Source organism: Carettochelys insculpta, chromosome 2 (genome assembly GCF_033958435.1).
Source record: "Carettochelys insculpta isolate YL-2023 chromosome 2, ASM3395843v1, whole genome shotgun sequence".
Lineage (NCBI taxonomy): Eukaryota > Metazoa > Chordata > Testudines > Carettochelyidae > Carettochelys > Carettochelys insculpta.
Window position 1 is genome coordinate 187,957,511 of NC_134138.1, and position 25,746 is coordinate 187,983,256.

General features: G+C 42.0%; 1 protein-coding gene across 1 annotated transcript in view; it reads right to left on the reverse strand.

The window, feature by feature from the left end:
- The window catches only part of BMPER (BMP binding endothelial regulator), a 210,602-nt gene that overhangs the window by 183,065 nt on the left and 1,791 nt on the right, over window positions 1-25,746 (reverse strand). The gene's annotated exons all lie outside the window — the stretch shown is intronic.

The window sequence follows — 25,746 nt, forward strand, 5'->3', positions numbered from 1 at the left end:
ACATTGCCACCTTCCTTCAAAGGAAGGATGGTAATGAGGCTGTTCGGAGTTTACTAATGAAGTGCTACTGTGCACAGGCAGCACTTCATTAAACAAATTCCCCCCCCCGCCCCCTCCCCGGCAGCAACTTTGAAGTTTTAAACTTCTAAGTACCAATGCGCATCTAGCCGCAGCGCACCCACCAGTACTTTGAAGTGCCGGGGCATCTTTGAAGTCCCCTTACTCCTCAAAATTTTGAAGTTTAGACCTTCGGAGTTGCTGCGGGGTGGGGGTGGGGGGGCGGAATTTGCTTAATGAAGTGCTGCCTATGCATGGCAGCACTTCATTAGTAAACTCCGAACAGTCTCATTACCATCCTTCCTTTGAAGGAAGGTAGTAACGTAGACACAGCCAATGTCACTTTTTTATTACTGAAATTCCTGATTAAATTACTTAATTTTGTTTTTGCCACATATTTTACAGTTTGGTGTTTTCTTTTTGATCCAACAATTTTTTAAAGAAAATTTTCATGGGTGTTCCACATAAAAATATTTTTGTGTGGTGGTCTGTGGTCTCAAAATGTTTAAGAAACACTGCTTTAGATAGTCCAGTCTTAACTTTATGCTTAAATGTTGCAGGTTTGGGAACTTGCTTGTGATAAACAGGTTACCAGCATAAAGCTGTGTAATACTGAGAAAAATGATATATTATCAAATATGTCGACTTAGACCTTGTAAAAAATAAATAAATTTTCCCCCTCCAGTGAACACAAAAACATTCTTTTTCAAATGCAGCACACAGTAGTTTCTTGCTCATTTCCACGTTTTCATAATCTCTTAGGCTCCTGTGTCCCCAATGCCCAAAGCAGCAGGCCACTGTTGACGCTGAGTAGGGATAGCGCTACTGATAGCTTAGCAGTGGAACTCTGCCAATATCAACAACTCCCTTCAGAATTTCAGTTCTCCCCCAGGCCAGGACGCAGAATTCAAAACAAGCCCTTGCTTGCTGAAAGAAGATCCCAAATTTCACTGCAAATGTGTATCTCCCCACCACGACCTCAAACGCAGCAATACATACTCGCCTCACTCAATCCCCTTCAAACCAAACCTATCATTTCTGCAACGTGCCTGATGTTAGATGGACGAGTGGAAATCTGTGCTCCATCGCAAGCTTGATTTTCCTCAAGACAGTGCAGTGGCCTGCTACTGCAGCACCATGAGTAGGAGGCACTTCATTTAATATGATCATTTATTTGTTTTACTGTAGGAGCTAGAGACATCACTGAGATGTCTCAGTGAGGCCTATTATGCTAGTTAGTGTGCAAGCAAATATTAGGAGATGGCTACTGTCCTGATGATTTATAATGACAAAAGGGAAGACTTATAATCAATGCACACAGAGATGAAGTAGATGGTAGAGCAAGCACTAGATCTCAGGTCTCCTATTTCAGTGCCCTATCCACTAAAACAGGAGTACACAAAGTGGGGAGCAGGCCCTTCAGTAGGGGTGCAAAATTTTGTAAGAGAGGGTGCAGCATGACCCATCTCATTTAAGATGTTGAAATAGGTGACTGCTTTTATGTACATGTATTCACATTTACATACTGATTAATAAAATTTTTACATTCTACAGACTTATTTTCTTACACATGCCGAAAGGGTTTTTATTTTCATATGAACGTCAGTGAAATTTCCATCAGTTTGGATTACATTAGACAGGTTTGGAGCAGGGGGTCTGCTAAATGTAGGGTTGAAAAGTGGAGCTTGATGTAAAACGCATGCTCACCCGACAGCACACTTCCTCACTTTAACTTGTTAAGAGTGAGAAGGTCAAATCTCTTTCCTGATGAAGTCAAAGGCAAAGCTTCTCACCATTCTACAGAATGGAATATGAAACTCTCTACCAATAGGGACATGAGCCTCAGATTCCAGTACAAACGTAAACAGCATATAGAGTTATACAAAATATGATACATAAACTGGAAGGCAGGTGAAAGTTGTGGGGTGATATTATAGTTTGGTGGGAACCAAACCTTTGAATTTCCTGATTCGCGTGCATTTAAAATTCTTAGCTACAATCTTCCTTTAGGAAAGGGGTTGTCAAGCTGTAGGTCAGGACCCCAAAAATGGGTCACAACCCCATTTTAATGAGATTGTTAGGGCTAACGTTAAGACCTACTGGGGCCAACACTGAAGCCTGAGGGCGCCAGCACTGGGTAGGCAAGATAAGGTTGCATGCCTTGGGCCCAGGGCAGAAGCCCTTGCACTTCAGGTTAGGCCCCCAGCTCAGGATTTGGGCAAGCTCAAATTCTAGTCCCACCTCTTGGAGTCACGTAGTAATTTTTATTGTTAGGAGGACATGATGCAATTAAGTCTGAGAATCACTGTGTTAGGATATTTTTAAAAAATATTTTTTAATATTTTAATTTTTTAAAGTGTTTTATATTTCCATGAAAGTCTACACCTAACCTTCTTTGTTGAGTGCTTTGAGATCTACTGCCAAAAGGGGCTATTTAAAAGGACTAGGCATTAGTATTATTCAAGGAATAATAAATACATACTTAATAGCTGTTTGTCTGTGCTAATCCTAAACAAATTAGTAGGGAGTAAGGTAAGTTGAACCTTGGTCAAAATATGTCTCAGTTTGACTCTAAGTCTGTGAATAAGAAAGCTGATTGTATTGGATTTTTCCCTTGTTCTAGTTGTCTCTGGAGCATGCTGCACATATCTATGCTGATTTCAGCGGGACTGAAAGTTTCAAGCAGAAAGGGGTTATAGGTATTAGACAATCTGTACTGTTATAGCATAATTTATGTAAATTTGATCTAGTTAAAGTAATGCAAATCTCTGATGCAGATAAACTTAAGGTAGTTTAACCTTTGCATAGAATAACTATGCAAACTGTACAGAGGTGAAGTTACCAAATTAAACAAAATAGATTTAAGCAAGGGTTGAACACGCTGGAGTAAGGGACGTTATGGATTTGCACTGGGTTAATAGGATTGATTTCAAACCAATTTAGTTATACAATAGACCCTTGATTTACGCAAAGGTTCTGTGTAACCCGAATTTCACGTTAAGTCAGGACATTTTTTTCCCCAGCGGAACACATGTTCTGCAGCCTGGGAAGCAGCAGGAGCACCTGGAGCTCTTTTTTGAACAGTAAGTCCTGGGGTTGGGAGGTGGGGGCGGCTGTTGGGGAGGTTTAAGCCTGGCGGTGGGTTGGGGCTGTGGGAGGGGAGCAGGGCGGTTAAGCCTGGGTTAGGGTTAGGGCTGCAGAGGGTGAGGAGAGGTTGGACCAGAGCCATGCACAGCGGGGTTTGAACCAGGGCCAGAAGCACCCACAGCTGCCGCTTCCCTGGGGTTCCAGGGCCAAGAACACCCATGGCTGCCACTTCTCTGGGGCCCTGCGGCCAGGAGCGCCTGCAGCAGCTGCTTCCCCGGAGCTCTGGGGCTGGGAGCACCCACAGCTGCTGGTTCCCCGGGGCTTGGTTGCAGTCGGGAGGAGCCAGGTGAGCTGGAAGCATGGGTGGGTGGTGAGCGGGGGAGAGGGGTAGAGCCATGCGGGGTTGTTGGGGGGTTGAGCCAGGGTGAGGGGAAGGGATTTTCATCTGCGCTTAATTTGTGTTAATGAGAGTTAGGCGCAATTCAAAATCATGTATTTCGAGGGGTCATTGTACTGGTACAAATTTTCTAATAATGACTCTGCCAAAAGTTTCAAGTTCTGTTCAATCTTTGCACCTACCGCCAACTCTGAACCATCATCAAAGCAACCCTACCATATATATTTTTTTCTCATCTTGGCCCCACTGACTGTACTCTGTTTATTTCCCAAGGTTGGCTTCGTTGCACTAACGTGATGCACACCAAAAGCAGAAAACTCCCAGAAACACATCAGCATCTGTGCTCAGGTTGAAGATTTCCATTTTCTGATGAAAAACAAGCAGTCCTGTAGTACTTTAAAGACTAACACATTTATTTATTAAGTAACGAGCTTTTGTGGGTAAGACCCACTCCTTCAGATTTTCACAGTGGAATAGACAGTTAGAATCCAGGGTTAATGCAGCAGGAATGGCGGGACAGAAGGAGTAGGAAAAAATTCTGATGAAGGCACACATTGTATTTCTGTTTGATCTGTGTTCACCAAGTGGACAGTCCTTCACTTCTCTTTTAGTGCTGGCATGTGACCTTATTGAACCTTTATTTAAAACAGTTGCATTAACTCAGTCATTACAATAAATATATTGTCTAAACAATGACGTACCCATCCTTGTGCTCAGAGCAGCCTTTAATGCTTTTTGTATCTGAGGTCTGCTAAGCTTTTACACTGAAGATTCAGGTAGTGGCCTTTTGGGGTTTTCTTAAAGGCCAGAGACTGTTTAAAGAAACTGAACAAAGAAGCCCCTGAAGCCATGCAGTTTTTAAAAGGTTTACAAAGCCCTCTGGGCCTTCTAGCTTATTTTGCAACAAGTCATATCCCATGAAGAAATTCACTTCTGTACAAACCCAAAACAGAGTAAGATTAAAGAAAAAGAAAGAAAAAAAGTTGATCCCCTGCTGCTGTGTCTGGGCTTTTACTGCCCATATCCTCTAAAGAAATGATGTTCTGGTGATATATTACCTCAATATATCATGCAATGACAGTGTTCTCATGGTACTGTAATCTTAAAAATATGATGTATGTCAAAACCAGTAACAGAAGATACATAAGGGGTTCTTTTTATCCTTTAAAAATAATATGGTTGCCGTTGGTTTTGTTCAATGAGTCTCATAATACACAGACCCTCAAAAAAAACCAGGAAGAGCCCAAATTTTCTTAAAATGGTAGATTACAAAAGAATAAGAAGAAAGCATCAAAAAATCTTCATTTAAGCACATTTTCAAATAGGATGAAAAAAAAAAGTGCTTGAGGACCTATCATAAAATAAAAATAGAAACCTAAAAGAAAGTAGCAACAGTTTGTTTTCGAAAGCCGTGCCTACACTCACCCCCCACCCCCTTCCAGAAGGGGCATAGCAATGAGTGGAGTGGAAGATGCTAATGAGGCACAGATTAAAATATCTCGTGCCTCATTAGCAAATCCTTGCGAGATCTCGCTCCGAAAGACCCTTCAAGAACAGCTATTCCAGAATAGCTTATTTTGAAATAACACTGATACACACAAATTGTATTTCAAAATAGCACTCAGCTATTTCAAAATACAGCATCTACTCACAGCAGAGCCTGTTTTGAAAGACAGCTATTGATGCACAATGGCTCATTTCAAAATAGGCTGTATTCCCTGTATACACAGAATGAGAATGAGGATGAAATGAGGTGGAATGGGGTTTACCTATTGTGAAATAAGCCAAGTACAATTTCAAAATTGTTTCAAAATACTGGTTGCCTTGTGTAGACACTAGCAAAGTTATTTCGAAGTAACTTTGCTGTGTTAACATACCCTAAGCACGTGGCCTCCAGACACTGCTGTTTTAGTCCTGTTCCAGTATGTTAAGTGCTAACCCTGCTTTTTCATTTTCTTATGTGATCTTGCCTGTGCTACACAGTAGTAAGTGTTACAGAAAGAAAGAATTGTTTGCTGCCGCCTATCGGACAAAGGGGGTGGCAGGGCCATGCTAGTTTGCATGGAGCAGCAGGTTAAAAGGGAGGTAGACAGAATATGGCCATTTCAATTTGGAATTTTTGAAGGAGGCAAGAATTTTCATGGGTTTTTCTCTCTGCCCTTCACCCTGATAGATCTCCTTCCTCTGCACTTCAAGACCTCATGTCAAACAAGATTGAGCTATATACTGCAGTTATATGTCACATTGACGCAGCTGCTAATCATTGCATGGATAGCTTATCTTGGTGGTTGTTTTTTCCAGTTGGAATCAGAGTCAGGGCCCAAAATGAGCTCATGGTCAGAAAAGTGACTATGCAAACGTGATCCCTCATTTGACACATCTTTTCCTTCTGTGTCTCTTCTTCATGCTCACATTGTGTGACTGGGCCGCAGTTTCTTTTGTGCAGCCCCGTACCCACGTGAGTGCTTCCACTACAGTCAATGAAACCATCTGTATGAGTTAGGAGGGTCAAATCTGACTCTTTGAAGGAGAAACACACAGAATGTTTTGTGGTGTTGAGCAGATCCCACTTGAATGTCTTTAATCCAGCCAGACACTCTCAGAGAACGACAAAGGGCCAGGCTACTTAAGAGTTTAGAGGCCTCAACCTCAGAGATATCTAGCTTTTCATCCACGGTGTCATACTAAAACCAAAATGATATATGAAAATGAACACTTGAGACATTCATTTATTAACAAGTAAGCCATCATACCAATAGAATGTTATGTTAAAAATGTAACTTTAATTGTGAGTTTCCACTGCAAGCAAAACTCTTCATTTTAGGAATGCTCTTCTGGTTGCGTGGTGTGCCAACTCATTTATAATTGAAGAAAAATCTACTTTATGTGCAACATCATTGTTAATGTCAAGCACTGTGAGCCCATTCAAACAGTTCCAGGAACCCTGGGAAACAGGGTATACTGGATGAAAGAACCTTCCAGGCTAAAGAGGCCATTGAGGGATCTGGGCATGAGAAAAATGGGGGTGGAATGTTTACCTGACACCCAGCTCCTGAGAGGGGGGTGGCACATGTGGCTCCACACCCCTCCACTGCTCCCATGCACAGCCAGCTCATAAGCGTGTCACTGTGCTGCTATTCCCCCAGCAGGAGGGGCAGGAAGGGAGAGCAGCAGCACACAGAGCTGCTTCCTCTTCTTGCCAGGGTCTGTACTCACAGGTTTTCCTGGATCAGGGACATCCCAAAGCACGGAAGTTAAAGTGTAATTATGTATTGATTTGTAAATATTTCTCTGGAAAGAAAGTTCCTCTCTCTGAAAGAAGAAACTAACATGGCACTACCATGTTCTATCTGAAAAATGCAATGCTTGAAATCTCAATCACACAGAGCCACTCTCACTTCCAGACAGCAAACTCCCTTCTTTTTCACATAGGTCCAAACAGATTCTAGAATGTCCAAAGCTTATGAATTTCAATAATACATTGAGCCAAAGCAATACAAGTATATTTTTCATAGACTATGTTCCCCTTTATTTTTCCCTACCCCTGGCTCCACTTGCACAGCTGGAAGTAACAAAAATACCTGTTTTTGACAAGTAAATGGAGCTGACATCAGACTGAAGCAACAGCGTGAATGAGCTATGCACAACCCATTTGTCATTTTGACAAAGTGACTTTTGGTCGCCAGTGGGACACTTTAAAGACATCTGTATGGTTGGCCTTGACCACCAACAATTCTTGCAGCCTATAAGGGGCCCTGTGGGACTGAGAACACAACCTGCTTTAGAACTGACTGCTGCAGTTAGGTCTCTTGATGGCTGTAAAGGCTGTATGATATATCAGGTGTGATTAAGATCTTTGCTAGCTGGTTATATTTACATAGGTATTGACGGCAGATAGCATCTTATTAGCCCAAATAATAAGTCTCAAATGCCGGGAAAGGAGATTATGCAGGGGCCAAAACCACAGACACCCAGCTACTACTGATTTCACTGTGTGGAATGGCACAGATTAGTCTGAAGAGCCAAACTCACACAGCAATACCATTGTATAAGAAGAAAGGAAAGAGCTGGAAGGAAGGGGAGGAGGGATAGTCAGTCTGAAATACAGAGATTCCACAATACTAGTGCACGAGAGACCTTTGTAACTTTAGGATGACATTAAATGGGGCATTAACTGAGGTACATAATAATGAGAATCCCTTAGAAGCTTCAGCATTCAGACAAAGGAACTGAGGGTCCCAATCATATATAAATTACATGGGCAAACATACAAAAAGGTGAAATCTTGAGAAAATCCTTACAAACAGTGCTATGCAACATCTGGCTCTGGAGTCCTAGAATTTTCATGGAGTAAAGTCATGCCTAGCTTTTCTCACTGCAAACAAGTAGAGTCCCACTCTCACAACAGCTTCACATGCCACCTGGCACAAAACAGGTAACAGGTGATCAAACTGAGGCCTGGTCTGCACTAGGAGATTTAAGTCAAATTTAAGGATCTGAGGTCGCTTTTATAAACTATCCATCTACATCTCAGCGCTCAATACGTTGCTTGTAATGGGCTCTAATGCCAGCTTTTGTACTTCTGACTTCCTCCCGGAGTAACTTGAGAAGCCAAAGTTGCAATGTTGAACTATACAAGTGGAGATGGCAGCATTATTAAAATCAATTTTATTAGCCTTTGAAACTGTCCCACATTACCCCTTAAGGTGTCCCTTCCGGTCATCACTCCACCTCTGCTGCTCTCCAGGTGAGCCAGAAGTAGGTGACAGGAAGAGGCTGTCAGCAGCCCAGAAATTTTGATTAGATTTCCTTTCCTCTCTGGCCAACGTGGCAAGCAGATGTGTGGATCACATCTCAGCAGCACACCTAGTATCCAGGAGTTCTCAGGACTGCAAAAGAGCCCCAGCATGAAGCCATCAGGAAATCTTGGACCTCATCTCAGTGGCGGCGGGGAGAAGCTATCTTCCTCCAGCTCAAAGCCAGCAAAAGGAATGCTGATATTTATGGTAAAATATCACAAGACATGGGTGAGAAAGGTTACAGCAGGGATGCTTAGCAGTGCCACATGAAGATCAAAGAGCTGAGGCAGAACGACCAGAAATGCAAGCAAGGCAGCGGTCAGTCTGGGGCATCTCCCCAGAAACGAGGATACTACAATGAGCTTCATGCTATTTTGGGGCCAAATACGACATCTTCCCCTAGAAGATGCCTCGACTCCTCTGTGAAGAGTGTTCCTCGGGACAATGATGAAGCATGTCCTGATGTGGTAGGGGTGGACAACAACGGGGTCTATTCCAGCGTAGAAGTAGATCCTGAAAGCCAGGAGTTGTTTGTCAAGCTGGATCCTATGGAGTCTGTCCCCTTAACTCAGGTGGTATCTTCAGAAGTAAATCCAAATCCTGGAGAGAGCACTTCTGGTAAATACGCTTTTTTTCTACTGATAATATTATGTTGCAATCATGGGGTGGAAGATCTGTGCCCCTTTCCCTTAGAACATCTTGTTAATATGTCTGGGGATGGAGCATTGATCCTGTTTGGACATCTCATTGAAGGTCTTGGACAGACACTTTTGGATTCTCCTCATGAGACTTTTGGGGAGATCTGACTTATTCCGTTTACACAGTAAGACACCTTGCTGCACATAGCCACCAGTAAGCGGTCTAGAAGCAAGGCCCAACAGAGCATTCTTGCATATTTTCCGACTTGGTACCTGGACAGAATGAGCAATCTTTTCTTATCCCTCTTCATCATTCTGATGAGGCTGATGTCTCATTTTGCAACCTAGAATGCATGAGACATTTCATGAGTCACTAATGATTTTTTGCCTGTGACCTACCCAGTGTAGAGCAAAAAACTCATGCATCTCCTGGAGCAGCTGCTTTGAAGTCCAGGTGCTGGCACGTGCTCCTGACAACCCCCATCCCCTCGCACAGGCCAGCAGGCGATTGAACATACGGCAGCCACCCCCACCCTGCAGCCTGCACTGGTAGCCAATCAGACGTGCAGCAACCTCTCCCTGCCCCAGGCCAGAAGTCGCTCAGACCTTCCCCTGGTTCACGTGAGCACCGACAGTGACGTCTTATGATTTTTTAACTCCTGGAGCAGCCACTTTAAAGTCCAGGAGCTGCTTTAACCAGCACACATTACAGGCAACCCCCATCCACTCCCACAGTCAGATGAATAATTGGATGCATGGCAGCCCACCACCCTCCTGGGCTGGCAGGCAATCAGACCCTCCCCTTGTTCACATAAGCACCCACAGTGATGTCTTATGGTTTTTTGTTTTGTTTTTTTTAAGTCCTGGAGCAGCCACTTTAAATCTAGGTGCTGCTTTAACCAGCACACACTCCAGGTAACCCCATCCCCTCCCGGGGAAGGTGGTTTTTAAGAATGCCATGATACAGCCACCCTCTCCCCCATGGCCCAGCATCCCAGAGACAGCAGTGCCCCTCCCCACCTCTGCCCCACACTACTTTAAGAATTCCACACACCCCCATGAACTGAGGATAGCTTACCATAGTGTTAAAGGTAAGCCTCAGCTGTAGAAGAGCTGAAATCATCCCTCAGTGTCACCAGAGGCTACGTCTACACGTGCACCCAACTTCGAAATAGCTTATTTCGATGTTGCGACATCGAAATAGGCTATTTCGATGAATAACGTGTACATGTCCTCCAGGGCTGGCAACGTCGATGTTCAACTTCGACGTTGCTCAGCCCAACATCGAAATAGGCACAGCGAGGGAACGTCTACACGGCAAAGTAGCACACATCGAAATAAGGGAGCCAGGCACAGCTGCAGACAGGGTCACGGGGCGGACTCAACAGCAAGCCGCTCCCTTAAAGGGCCCCTCCCAGACACACTTTCATTAAACAGTGCAAGATACACAGAGCCAACAACTAGTTGCAGACCCTGTATATGCAGCACGGACCCCCAGCTGCAGCAGCAGCAGCCAGAAGCCCTGGGCTAAGGGCTGCTGCCCACGGTGACCACAGAGCCCCGCAAGGGCTGGAGAGAGAGTATCTCTCAACCCCCCAGCTGATGGCTGCCATGGAGGACCCCGCTATTTCGATGTTGCGGGACGCGGATCGTCTACATGTCCCTACTTCGATGTTGAACGTCGAAGTAGGGCGCTATTCCCATCCGCTCATGGGGTTAGCGACTTCGACGTCTCGCCGCCTAACGTCGATTTCAACTTCGAAATAGCGCCCAACACGTGTAGACGTGACGGGCGCTATTTCGAAGTTACTGCCGCTACTTCGAAGTAGCGTGCACGTGTAGACGCAGCCAGAGTGACCTTGCAGTTGCATATGTTCTTCCTTAGAGACAGCCAGCCATTCTTTCTGTCAGTATGGTCATTGTTCCAAGTTAAGATAAAAATGTTGCTATTGCCAATGACATTAATATTTCTAAATTTATCTTAAAAGATGAAGAGGGCCCAATCCGCTGAAAAGAGGTTGCCCAAATGTGGAGGAAGAAGAAGACCCAGAATAAAATATTGGAAAATAATTCTGGTGTAGTGACAGAGTTAAAAGCAGAGCTCAATGACTGGAGAAAAACATCCCCAGGCCACTCCAGGCATCAACCATATATGACACCTTTACTCCATTCATTCTCCTCACATGGATGGGGCACTGCATTCCCCAACCACTCCAGGCACCATCATTTGAAACCTCCCTCAACACAGTCAGTCCACTCCCCAGCTCCTGCCTCTGCATCCCCCATCCAATTGATGCCCCGCACCTCCATACCTCCTCTCTCCACACATTTGGTCCCCTGCTCTCACCAGGGACCAAAAATGAGAGGAGGAAGACCATGCAGAGCCCTGCTTTATAGCCCCACAAAATCAACATACACCAGAAGATTAATCTTTGATGACTAGCTGTGAACTTATTATCCTTTTTTCCCCTATAATCCCTCACTCTTCCATTTGTGTCCCCTAAATAAAAGCATTATATTTTGGAAAAAAGACTTTCTTTTATTGGCTAACATATTTTGGGTTTGGGTGGGTGGTGATGGATGCCTCGCAGTTGGAGGCGGGGTTCACAAAGAGCAAGGAAACAGCATGGGTGGGGTGGAAGAGATGCCAGTTAACTCCCTTCATGTTCATTCACAAACTTGGTTTTCAAGGCATCCCTGATTTTCAGTGCCTCTTACTGGACTTTATTCTTTTCCCTTGGAGTGGGTTGCTGATAATTTTTTGCCACGATCCCTGCCTCAGTCCCCTACACAGTCCCCTTTCTCCCCTTCAACTCACAAATGTTATGAAGAATACAGCTGGTGCCAATGACATGAGTAGTGTTTTCTTCATTGAAATCTAAGTGGGTCAGAAGGCACCTGAATCTGGCTTTTAAATGGCCAAAGGCACATTCTACTGCCATTGTACATCTGCTCAGCCTGTAGTTAAAGAGCTCCTTACTTGAGTCCAGGGCACCTGTGCAGGTCTTCATAAGCCAAGGGAGCAAGGGGTAAGCAGGGTCACCCAAAATCACTGTGGGTATCTTCCATACCCTCAATGCTAGTTTTCTGGTCTGGGAAGAGAGTTCTACTCTGAAGCCTTGTAAACAGACCAGAATTCCTAAAAATGCCTAAAGATTCACGTATCATGCACCCTTCCCAGCCACCCGAGGTTGATGTTGGTTAAATGACCTTTGTGATCCACCAATGCCTGCAAAACCATAGAGAAGTACTCTTTGAGGTTAATGTAATCTGAGGTCTGGTGCCAGGATATGGATATGCATTCCACCTAGGGCCCCACAGCAGCTTGGGAACCCCATGGCAGAAAATTCATCCATTATCTCCTGCACATTCCCTAGTGCCATTTCGCAGGAAAAGCCTGTTGCTCATCTTGGCTACCTGGATGACAACAGCTGACATCATAGATTTTCCCACTCCAAACTGATTTCCCACTGACTGGTAGTGGCCTGGCATTGCAAATTTCCAAAAAGCAATTGCCACATGCTTCTCAACTGTCAAAGCAGGTCTCATTTTGGTATCTCTGTGCTTCAGGACAGGAGACGGCAGTTTACAAAGTTCCTTGAAAGTGGCCTTATGCATGTGGAAGTTTCGCAGCCACTGGCTGCAAAATGATGCGATCTCACCAGTCTCTGTTGATATTGTGGGTCCAGAACCTGTGTTCCACATTGTACAGTTCTTCCAGTGTTGCCAGAAGGTCTGCAGTAATTCTCTCCAGATCTTCACATCAGTCAATGCCCCCAGCACCAATGAGCTAATACTGCATGGGCATTATGTTCAGAAGATACTGCATCATAGTGTGGGAACTGAGCACAAACCACTCCATCAAACTTTGAAGAGTATCGGGATCCATGTTAGTGCCTCTAATGGTGGTTGTCAGTCGATACGAAAACCATGCAAAAATGCTGTTTTTTCCAGCTGGAAAGGGAGGAGTGAGGAAAATGCATTCTGGAATGATGACATCAGAAAACCCAGAATCACTTGCAGCAACTTCCCCCCCCCCCCCCCAAGACACTGGCACAAAACCCCAAAATGCAACGGGGCTGCAGGAACTGTGGGGTAGGGGCCCACAATGCACTACATCTCCAGTCAGACTTACACAACATTTCTGGGGGCACTCTAAATCAACTTTCAAAACTAGTCAGGACACTCAACCTCAAGTTTATGAAATCTAGTGTTAAAAATCTACTTTAACCAATTCAGCGTTATCCCCAAGTGTAGACATGCTCAGACAAAAGACAATGGGACGCATCCTCATCCCTCACAATTGGCTAACTTCCAATGAGTTGTTATAGATAGCTCCCTTTTTTAACTTTGACATTTGTACATTTCACTGTATTTGTTTGTTTTAAACACCCAGACACTCCTACCTTTATAAATAGTAAGATACTGAACACAAGTTTGAGTATTGAACACATCACCCTTGGTAATGGAGGGAAGAATTAATCACACTCTAGCATTCTTAATGCTGCTGCTGCCACAGAAGGCAGCTGGTAACTGAGCTCTTTTTTGTGGATTAGAGACCTTACCGAACTTCAGTCAAATTATGTACCAGCTGCTGCATAGATGGTGTAGTAGTACTGTGTCCTGAAACACCCATATGTTAAAGTTAAACAAACCATATGTTTGAGTGAGTATATTAGCTATTTGTTAAACCTCAGCATCATGTTTTTCCCCTTCCCCTTAGATGCCTAATAAGACTACAGCACAAGTCTTACAAGGCCTCCTTCCTAAAAGAAGTTTCTTACCTATTACTCTTTTAAATAGTTTACAGTAGAATTTGAAAATTTTCCAACATTTTTTCAAAAATTACTTTAAAAATATCCTTGTTTCCAGGCTAGAATATTGCAAGCCACATTTTCATCCCAGAATGATTTTTTTTAGCGTGAAAGCATTTACAAGTTCAGTTCACCAATCCACCTATTCTTGTAGACAGACTTCAGCAGTAGTCAGCACCAGATGTTTACATAAAAAGGGATAAGCATGAAAATTGAGTTGTGCCTTATAAAGAAAAGAAGAAAAAAACAAAACATTTTCTTTTCCCCAGAAGCGATTAGATAAAACTCTGAAGTATGCCGTTTGATTATCCTTCTCAATGTCTTAGCTTGCACAGATACCTGTTAGCTTAATAGCCCTTTTTAAAATCCATTCCAGCCACAGCATGTGACCTGATGATACCCTCTTGTAACAGTGAATTCCAAAAGGTACAGCCTGCAGGTGCTTCACTAACTAGCATCATGAAATCACCATCATTAGGCTGCCTTCAAGCAATTGTTTATCAATTAACTCTTCCTCTTCCCCACCTCTCCTCAATTATACATAATCACTAGTCACCACTCAGTCAGACTAAAGAAACAAAGCATAAGATCAAGGCAATTAAGATTTTTAATTCCTCTTTTCATAAGTGTCCAATCACTTATAGATTTTCTCATGCACATAAACAAACAAGTGTGCAGCTGTTGTCCAGAGAACAACAACATAAACAGACACCATTGTTTGCAGCCTTTGGGCCAGATGCAATTCCCATTAAATTCAATGAATAGAATAGTATGATTAAAATAAAGCCAAAAGCATTATCCTATGGATTGTCAGAAATCCAGACTTATCAAGCCAACACTCCAACATTTCATTATTAAGATGCTGAGCCTGTAAAGTTTTGGACATGTGCTTTACTTTAAACAATAGTCACACTATATAAAGCTAAGCATGTGTCTAAGTCTTTGCAGGACTGGGACCTGAGTATCTAGATACCTTAACTGATATCATCAGTAAGGATTTAAATTGTACATATCCCAGTCTAGCGGGGCTTAAAAGAGTGGTATTTCTATTATGTTTGACTAGTACCTCTCTGGGATGGGAGTCAATAAGCTGTACAGCTAATAATATAAATATCTTTTTTTTGTGTTTGTGAACTGCCTATGAGCAGATTGCAATTTTTGGAAATGTACTCACTCTTCAGAATTATTTGTGAATTTTGTCAGTGAATAATTCTTGCTCTAAAGGTTATTGGAAAACCGTTCATGGCTGCAACTGAAAATGAAATTATTGAGGCCTCATTTGATAGTCTGCATTTTCCATATTATATTCAGTGCTTTTTTTGTGCTTGTACTTGCCTCTCAGCAGCCCCAGCCACAGAATTGGCTGAGGGGTGCAGGGTGGGGAGGAGCTGGCTGAGTACCAGCTCCTTTTTTTTTTCCATTTTTTACAAAAAAGCACTCATTATATTATTACGTTTATTTTAATAGCATGTAAAGAGCTACAATTAATGATAAAAGGAAGGTTCTGAGGCTAACACTGTTTTTGTCAGTGGTACTGGTGCTATAAGTAAAGTCACACATTTGAGTAAGTATTTGCAACACTGCTCCCCAAGACAGTTATAGAACTTCTGTGAACTCTCAGCTGTCATGATATAAATGATACAGGGCCTTTTTTCTGGCGGAACACACTAGAATGGAGTTCCCGCATCTTTTTTCCATTAGAAGACCAGAAAAATTTTCACCGCCAGTCCCACAGCAGCACAGGGACAAGGGCAGGAGCCCCCACTAACCCCGCAGTGTGGGGACCAGGGCATTAAAACGGAACACCCTAACCCCTATGAGGAATCATCAGACTTGAGTTCCAGAACCATTTTTTTCCCTAGAAAAAAAAGCACTGAAAATTAATATGTATGAAGCCTGATTTTCCCACTTTTGGGGATGAAAACTCATGAGAACAGCTTATGGGATTCTGACATCATAAAACTCATCCTTAACATGAGTCATCCTTTAACCCAAATGCAAGACTAAACTTGAACACTGCACACCTGACCCTAGCTCTGGTTTTTTGGTTGCTGGAACTGACAAAAAGATAGAGAGGAGCGAGGGGGAAGGAACTGCAAAAAGGTTCCTAATTTTTCACTCACACTTTACAGAAATTTATAAATGCCAAGATTTTCCTGATTTAAATACAGAACAAAATAGTTAGCAAATTCTTGCGTCTTTCACCCCAATTTTGACACACAGAATTTTCCAATCAGCTCCAAATGTACATTATTTTTACAAAAGTCAAAAAAAATACACAAAAGCTGTCGGATTTTCAGATTTTGAACAAATCCCGAAAACATGTGAATAAAAACATGTGAATAATAACAAACCACCATTTTTCACTGTAATAAAACAAATTCCAACTCTAGCATTAACTAACAGCACTATCAGTCTGCCTGGCCCACTGTAGGCGCAAAAACCTGTAGTACTGTCTTCTAAAAAAAGTCTAAAAATAGAAAAAGTCAAGGAAAGACAATCTTGCCCTGGAAAGGTGCAGGAATTGGATGAGGAACTGTGGGTGACCACAAATAAAGAATATCATAAATTGTGGATGAAGAAATTTTGAAATTTAAAAATAAGGTATAAGAAGAGACAAACACACAGCACAAACAAAAAGAGTCCAGCTAGCTAGAACTGGTGGCTTTTGGGGAGAGATTTGAGTAGGACTGCTGGCCCAGGAGTCTAGGCTTTGAGCAGAAAGTCCAGTCAAAAATGGGACCTGCCAGTGTCTGGAAAGTGCTACTGAGTGGACACCTTAAGCCCAGTTACCTGAGTAACCGTCCACCCTTGGGTCTATTCCACCATGGAGAAGGCAGGAAGACCAGTGGCTGCTAGGGCAGGAGATGCACTCAGGACCTGCCTGGCACCATCACAGAGAGGCATCTGCACCCAGTATCCAAAAGAAGGGATCCTGAAGATGCAACAATTAAGCAGTGGGGCGGTGGCCAGACTCACGACCCAAGCACACTTCTCAGCCTCTTTTGTGCCCAGCCCTGGGGTGTTCCCGTCCCATCATGCCCCAGTCACTGCCACTCCTGCAACATGGTTGCCTTCGTCCCTTCCTGCCTCAAGTCACCCCTCCAGCATTGCTGCATGGCTCACCCTCAAATATCCTTCACACATCACCCCTCCCACCAAAAGCCCTGCAAGGATGGCAGTGGAGAGATGTGGAGAGAGTAGCAAGTGACTGAAGGAGAGAAGAGTAACAGAGAGGAAGCCATGCTAGCCTATACACTATCAAAACAAAAAGCAGTCAAGTAGCACTTTAAAGACTAGCAAAATGGTTTATTAGGTGAGCTTTCGTGGGACAGACCCACTTCTTCAGACCATAGCCAAACCAGAGAGAAGAGGAGTGGGATCTGGGCCTTGGTTGAAGAGGTGAAGCAGGAGCAGTGCCTTAGGGGGAAAAAGCAGGGTAGGGAGCCACCTTAGACTGGAAGATTGAGACTAAAGATGCATTGAACACTGCAAGAAGGACACCATTCCAGACACAGAGGTTCAGCTAGGAAACACACACACATACACACACACACAATGGCTACATCTACACGTGCCCCAAACTTCGAAATAGCCACGCAAACGGCCATTTCGAAGTTTACTAATGAAGCGTTGAAATGCATATTCAGCGCTTCATTAGCATGCGGGCGGCAGCGGCACTTCGAAATTGCCGCGGATTGCCGCCGCGCGTCTCGTCCAGACGGGGCTCCTTTTCGAAAGGACCCCGCCCACTTCGAAGTCCCCTTATTCCCATGAACTGATGGGAATAAGGGGACTTCGAAGTAGGCGGGGTCCTTTCGAAAAGGAGCCCCGTCTGGACGAGACGCGCGGCGGCAATCCGCGGCAATTTCGAAGTGCCGCTGCCGCCCGCATGCTAATGAAGCGCTGAATATGCATTTCAGCGCTTCATTAGTAAACTTCGAAATGGCCATTTGCGTGGCCATTTCGAAGTTTGGGGCACGTGTAGACACGGCCAATGTGACTAGGAGAAAGAGATCAAAGGAATATAAAAGCTTGAAGAGTTAGCACTGCATAAGCCATGATACAAGAAACAGGGCAACATTAGGTTAAGACGTAGGCTACACTTTGAAAGTCAGGATAACGAGCTTGTGCTTGATATGGAAAAGCACAATGAGTTAATAAAGGTGAATGGCCAGGTTAAATGAAAGATTATTTTATGTACAGCCTGGTGGACAGAAAGAAAGGTCAGGAAGCAAAGTGACTGCATGTCAGCACAATAAGCTTTTTAATGCTCTGCTGTGTTGTTAGATAAAGCTTTTTACATAATGTAATTTTTATTGTCGTGATATTATTTGACTCTGAGCTTAATGCATAAAAAACCAAAACAACGCAATGCCTGACAAAAAGTACGTTTCTTTATCTTTTGAGTTTTGTTTAAATTAACTTTTTTTTCTCCCCTCAGAAATATCTATTAAATTATGATGAAGAACTGAAAACGGTTATGAAAATATTTTTTCACACAACGTGGCAGCACAAAGCTGAACACCAGAAACATGGAGACTGCAAGCCATTAAGCTACAGGACCACACTTTTAAAAAGACTTTTAACAACTCTGTGGAAGAAACTTGAAAGCTTATAAAATCCATGCACAGGTACCCGGATACCTTTAAAACTCCATTTTGATATTGGACCAGCTTTCTTATAATGTTGTTCTTATTGGCAATAAAAATTAATGCCTTAACATAGACTGATCCATTTTGTACTTTCCCTAGAAATATTCCAAAAATATTTGCAATGAATGTAACATTTTTGCACTTAGTTAATGGCATTTATTTGCCCTTCACAATTTATTTTAATGTATTATTTATTGATTTTAATTATGTTCTTTTGTGTTCAAGTTTGCCAAGCCTTTAATTATGCCACAATGAAGTTTTTTCTCATAATAGATATACCGAATCTTCAATATGAGTGCAGCATTCCTATTGTCAGTTTCCATACAGGAGGGCTGTACCAAGATCTGCAATTAATCTGGCAGTGTGTGCGGCTCAGTGAAGAAAGATCACAGTTAGACATGTACAAGTAGTGAATTATTCACTATCCCAAATAATCCAGGGACAATGTGAAATAGCTACTTCAAGACTCATGTATCTGTGTTACTGCAGATTTATGGGACCACTTCATCACATTATGTCACTTCTGACACATTATATCCTGTTGCAACAAATCAGAAAAGTGAACTTCACAGTGCAGAATAGTAAGCTGAAATGTAAAGGCAAACACACCTTTGTGGAGTGGGCAATCTCAGCAGGCAGTCCGTAGCAATGAGCCAATCTGAAAAGGATCTGACGGATGACAGCAGGGCGAATGAGAAATTCACCACAGTTCACCTAGCACTTGAATGCTTTTTAAGGCACTTGGCAAGATTCAGCATCACTCTCACTGCAGATAGCAATATGAGATTTGGAAGCAATTTAAAAAATTCACAACACACAGAGATAACAAAAATCAAAACCTTGCTCCAACAAGTAACATCTAATAAATAAAAATAATTAACAAATTACGGCTTTATGGTACCTTTCATCCGGTAAGATTCCAAAGTATTTTATAGACTTAAACTGATATTATAGACCAAATGCTAGCTGACAAGTGAAAATAGCTCTGATCCCCCAAAAAATTATATGACAAAAGCAGTATAATTCAGAACTATACACTGGCTATGAAGAGGTCCAGCTACACAACATATTCTCACTCAGAACCAACATAAATTACATGTGAGGTTGTATATATGCTGTGTGGTTTGGTTAGGGTACCCATAGCTGCCCATGGTACAAACACATGACACCTCTCCTCCACTCCACTAAGGAAGCCCTGAGGAGCAGACTCTCTATGACTGCGTCTACGCTACATTCCCTTTTCAAAAGGGGCATGCAAATGAGCAAGATCAGAAATGCAAATGAGGCACAGCTTGACATATCTCATATCTCATTTGCATATTCCTACATGATCTTGATTCCAGAAGAGCCTTTTCCAGAAGCAAAAACAGCAGTGTAGACAGGGTTACTTCGAAAACAAATCCTGTTTTCGAAAGAACCCTTCTTCCTGAAACAAAATAGGAAGAAGGGTTCTTTCGAAAACACAGCTTGTTTTAAAAGGAACCCTGCCTATACAGATGTTTTTGCTTCCAGAAAGGTTCTTTTGGAAGCAAGATCGTGCGAGAATATGCAAATGAGGCATGGGATATGTAAATCCATGCCTCATCTGCCTTTCTAATTTCGCTCATTTTCATTCTCCTTCTGAAAGCTGAATGCAGTGTAGCTGCAGCCCATATGTTTTCAGGAGAGCCAGAACTAGATGGCCCATCTAGTGCCAGGCACTCCTAAAGAGTGGTGTTTTGGCATGTGTGCTGTTTTTCTGGCCAATGCACCCAGGCGAGCCAGAATCTGGACTTACACAGAGTCTATGAACTGCCTGTTACCTCATCCCTTTGCAGAGTCTACAAAACCAAGTTGTTTCTACAGCAGGTAAATAACCATACTCTATTATGTCAGTAAATCCACACTGCCACCAATACCGCTATATACATGCATTGGCCTGCATCAGCTCGGCCAAAAAATACAAGACACACAGCTGCACGAGACGCCATTTTTCTGTCTAAGAGACAGAGTGTGCATTTGCCTTTCTAAAATTGGATAGAAACTAATAAAACACACGATTTTGTAGGGGTATGATTGCCCTTTCAAATGCTGATCAAAATAACATTCTCTCATTCTGAGTCTGACAGTCACTATTAAACCACTCTGAGGCTCTGTCTGCTTGGGTTTGGGTGGTGGTGTTTTTTGTAAGGGGTGGAGAGAAAATTAATTATATTGTAAAGTAATAAAGGAAGAGGATTGTTGAAATTGACAGAATGGCTACGTCTACATTAGCCCCTTCCTTTAGGAAGGGGCATGGTAATAAGCCAGATAAGCAGATGCTAATGAGGAACTTCCGTGAATATGCAGCATCTCATTAGCATAATGCCAGCCATGTGCATGGTTCAAAAGTGTTGCTTTCAAATCATGCACTGCACTTGTAGATAGGGGCCTTTTGAAAGGAGCCCCCTAGACTTCGAAAGCCCCTTCTTCCTATTTGGTTTTAGGATGAAGGGTCTTTTGAAGTCTGGAGGGTCCTTTCGAAAGGCCCCTATCTACACAGGCAGCAAAAATTTGAAAGAGGCACTTTTGAACCGCACACGGCTGGCATTATGCTAATGAGGCGCTGCATTTTCATGGCAGTGCCTCATTAGCATCTGCCAGTGTGGCTTGTTACCATGCTCCTTCTGAAAGGAAAGGGCTAGTGTAGACACAGCCAATATGTTCTTTTTGGAAGTTATTTAGATGAAACTATTGAACTATTGAAATTATATTAAATAAAATTGGTATTAAGGAATTGTCAGATTTTTTTTTTAATATACACTTTTCCACTGTGACTCATCTGGGCTACATTATATCTTGACACAACAAAAATTGAATCCTGCTGTACTAGAACACTGCATATGCTGAACATTTGCTTTCATGCTGGCCATACACTCTCAGATATGAATTTGTGCAATAGAAACCAACTGGGATACTTACAGGTAAAGAATCCCTGAAAAACCAGATAGGATAACTTTCTTGCTTTTTCTCTTAGGTAGGTTATTTATGTTCAGTTTGATTTAAAAATGTGGATCAAACATGCCCAGTTAGGTGGAATACTGGGTTCTTATAAAATTGAATTAAGCATACTTTTTATTAGCAACAGTCAAATTCTTATGTGGCATATTTGGAGTTAAAAGTGGAAATTTAAACTACAGAATGATGTTTCATGCTGAATAAAACTCATGCCAAGCAAAGCTTTGATTTCTGGTTCCTGAGCTCCTGCCTCAAAGCTTTCCTCAGGCTTCCATCAGTGGGTTACACTTTCTGGTTCACATTTGTTTTCTTCTGTTCTGGATTTCGGTGACAAAAGGTTGAGATGTATGATTACCACTCCTAAGGTGTAGTCACCAGGTTTAAAGTGCGGAGGCGGGGAGGGAAGAAATGGAACCAGGTTAGATGTGGTTTTTTCCAGGTCACCACTGGCTTTTATCAGCTGTTGTTTCTTATGTGACACACACATTTTCCTTATGGATCACGAGGTAAAAATACTCCATCCTCACATTAAAACCCTAACATTCTTGAGAGCATAAGAACCATTTTTGGGGTAGATCTAACCAGTGTTTTTTTTTGGTACCAATAAATAAATAAATAAATAAAGGAGCTGGTACCCAACCAGCTCCCTGCCCTCACCCCATAGCCAATCAGGCAGCTAGGGCTGCCAAGGTGCCAGTACTCAGTACTGCAAGTACTTACACAAAAAAACCTCTGTGTCTAATACAAGAGAGATAAGCTCCTGCAACGATTAAGCCATCATTACCTGTCTAGGGTTTAGTCCAACAGGTCATTGTAATTAAGGACAACTTAAGGACTTCTCACCTAGCCCTTTGAACTGGGTATGCTGTTTTCTTTTTCATGTTAAAACTACATACATCCGACTCCAGCCAATGAATAAGGTTATTCTTGGATCTATCCTTGCTTCTGGCAAGGTGTTTGGGTTTATGCAGACGATGATGAATGAGAATGAAATTACATGGCTCTCTTCACCACCAACACCACAACCATCCATCATCATCATCATCATCATCATCATTGCACTACCACCACTGCCATGAGCTCATCTCACTTTTGAAAATTCAGAGCTCAAAAGTTTAATTCAGGATAAATTGATTCTGTGGAACTTTAGGGTTTTGCACTATAATTATATACAGACTCTCATCTCACCTACTTCTGCCAGGCTATAGCATTTTTATGTCTTTTCCAAGCTTACGTTGAAGCACATTTTTTTAAAAAAGAAAATACTATGATATCAGAAGTGATCCTATTTCCAGCTTGAAACCACCTTCAGCCAAAAATCTGGACCAACAAAAACTGAGCTAAATTTGCCCATTTACTGTACGAATAACACAGCTTTCTTGAAATATTCCATGCACATTTTATATACAGAACATTCATATTACCAAGTTCTAATCTAAACTTCCATTGACATTCAGTAGCAGTACTCAATTTTTCATTTTCCTTGTAAAATCTCAAGTTTAAAGTACAGACCTGAACTTTGAAAAACTAAATATAGTGTCCTATATGCTAGCTTTTCATCTTTATGTAATTTTCACACTACCCCATGTTTATCATATATGTCCCAATAGCCTCAGTCCTATAGTTCTGTACATTGAATCAAAGTCCCAAGATTGTATTACCTGACAGGATCTAGTTTATGGGCATTTTGAGTTTGGGGATTTTTAATAAACACATTAATAAACCTAATTTCCATGTTATCTGTGAAGATATTTTTAGAATGGAATTTATGCAGCTTGCATTGAACATTGGATATTTTAGCTATAATCCCCAAAGTCCTAAAGAATTTAATGGAAGGCATAAAAATGTACAGTCCCCTTGAACTGAATCAATGCTTTGCTGGTACAAACATGAATATCATCAAATATATCCATACCTGTCATTGCTACATTAAACTCATACATGTTCTCTTGAGCCTGGACTTCTGCCAGCCAACCACAGATTGCACAAAGTTTCTCAGCTTTTGGTTTCAGGAAGAGCAATATTTTAGACATTCCAATTTTCAAACATTAAGTTAGTACAAACTGATGTTGTAACTAAATTCATAAATATGTATTTTCTTTCTTCTTTGGTATAATTCAGTAGAACACACTGTATCCTCAGGGATACATGGATTCTTGTATAAATTGTGAGTAATCACCTTTTTCTAGTAGAATTTCAATTTACAATGACAATATCTTATTCGACTTTGTTCCTCAGAAGGTTGGTTTACTTAATGTTTGTTACTGCTAACTTCAGCATAGACAGTCTCTGTCACGTTTATAATTTCTCAGTGTTACATGTTCTGCATGTTAGAAAAAGTCCACAGCACTATTTAAACACAGAAGTCCAGATCCCATTACTTTTTCCAGTTACGGACGAAGGCTCCATGTACAAGAAAGCGGGGGCACTATTCTTAGTTACCTTCAGCCTGCTTTGCACCACTCCAATGGCACAAAGCAGACAACAAGCCAGTTTACGTGGGAATTTTCCTGGCATAAAGGTAGTATTCCCAGGAGGCACAAAGCTACAAATATTGGGTAAGTTGCCAGTAGAAAGGGGAAGTCAGAGCACCTCTGCATTTCAACTATCCCAACACATGGAACAGCACTTTAAGGATGTTGGCAGCCAAAAATAAGTTGAAGCTCTCAAAATCCAGTAGTCACAAAGTTGGTGTAAAGCCATCCTTTGCCCACCCAGAACTTAAAATGATCTCAGCCAGCAGACCCAAAAATGTCCACCCGCTGCTGTAATTTGTCCATCTTTGTGGTGAGAAAATAAAAGTTTGCTAATACTGCCACTATACTATCCACACCAGCTCACAAAGGGAAGTCTTGTGGATGGAAAAGGATGGTCTTGTGGTTAAATCACTGGAGTGGGCGTTAGGAAACCTGGCCTCAGTTCCCTTTTCTGCCCCAGACCTCTTGTGAGACTTCTGTACTTTCAATTTCTTGTCTGAAAAACTCAGACTATTAGTGCAGAGCCCATGTGAGGCTAAATTCATTAGTGTTTGCAAAAAGCTTTTAGATTATTAAATGGAAAGCATCAGAGAATGCAAAGTATTTTTGATGTTAAGAACCCATATTAAAACTATTGTTTTATAGCCACTTACAGTGCCATAGGTTTTGCTTCTTTGCAAATTAGTTCCCTGAGCCTGTAAATACTTAATACTAATGAGTCGTTCCATCCTGTAATTTATCAGATTTGAGTTAGTGGTAAGATATAAAATCTTGTAAAGACTTTCCTACGCTTACACATGGTTCATAGACTGCCTGAGAGAGCCCTTTTTAAGGCCATATAGATTTGCTGTTCTTCCAATATTTTTGGCAGTGTTCATCCACGTTGTTTTCATGCCATGTTAATACATGCTTTCTAAAAGTGCGTCAACTGAGTCAATGTTACAAACTATAAAGAGGTCTAAAATATAAATATTTTGCCCTGATGTGTTACTTTTACTCTGACACTGACCTTCTACATAAATTGTTTCTCCACTGCCACTAGCTCCTTTCCGTTAGTTAGAGCTGTGTGGCAGATACTTTGGAAACAAAATCTTGGACCAGTTATAAAATCCCATCTTCATGCACTGTATATTTTTTCCCTTTATTTCTTTCACGGCCATTCCTCTGTTTTTCTCCCCTTCAGAATTCAATACTATTTTTGTCATTGACGTCTAAAAATTATCAGTGGGCCCAATCCAAAAGTCCATCAATGTCAATGGAAAGGCTCACACTTGCGTACGTAGGTTTGCTCAACTAAAGAGGATCCAAAATTTTTAACTGTGAAAGCCCATGCAAGAACAGGTGACATTTTCCTGGGGGGAAAGGACTAAAAAGTACAGGTACTTTAGCGTAATTGTTAACTCCTATGGCAGCTAAATTCCCAGCACAAACTGCAGTGACCTCCTCAGAATGTCACTTCTGACAAAAGCATCGTGTATGCTCACATTGTCATATTAAAACCAGTCTAGTCAGGAGTGCCTGAAAATATGCTGTGTTGTACTTTGAAAACTAAAATTTTGAATTTTAAATAATTTTCATTTTTTTCTTTAGTAACTTGTAGGGCCCTTCATTTTGGCTTCTTGTGTCGTTTTTTTCAACAGTCAGTAGTGTCTTTTTAGGTTGAAAGAAATTTGCACCCCTAAGCCCAACATTTCAATGTCTTTGCTCTGTCAGCTATGCAGAAATCTTTCATGCCAAACTGCATGTGACTTTGTGAAAATAATTCTCACCATAAATTCACATGTTGAATGTAGTAATCAGCAAGTCTCACAATGTCATATAAAAGTCATTTATGAGTTTAAAGTCA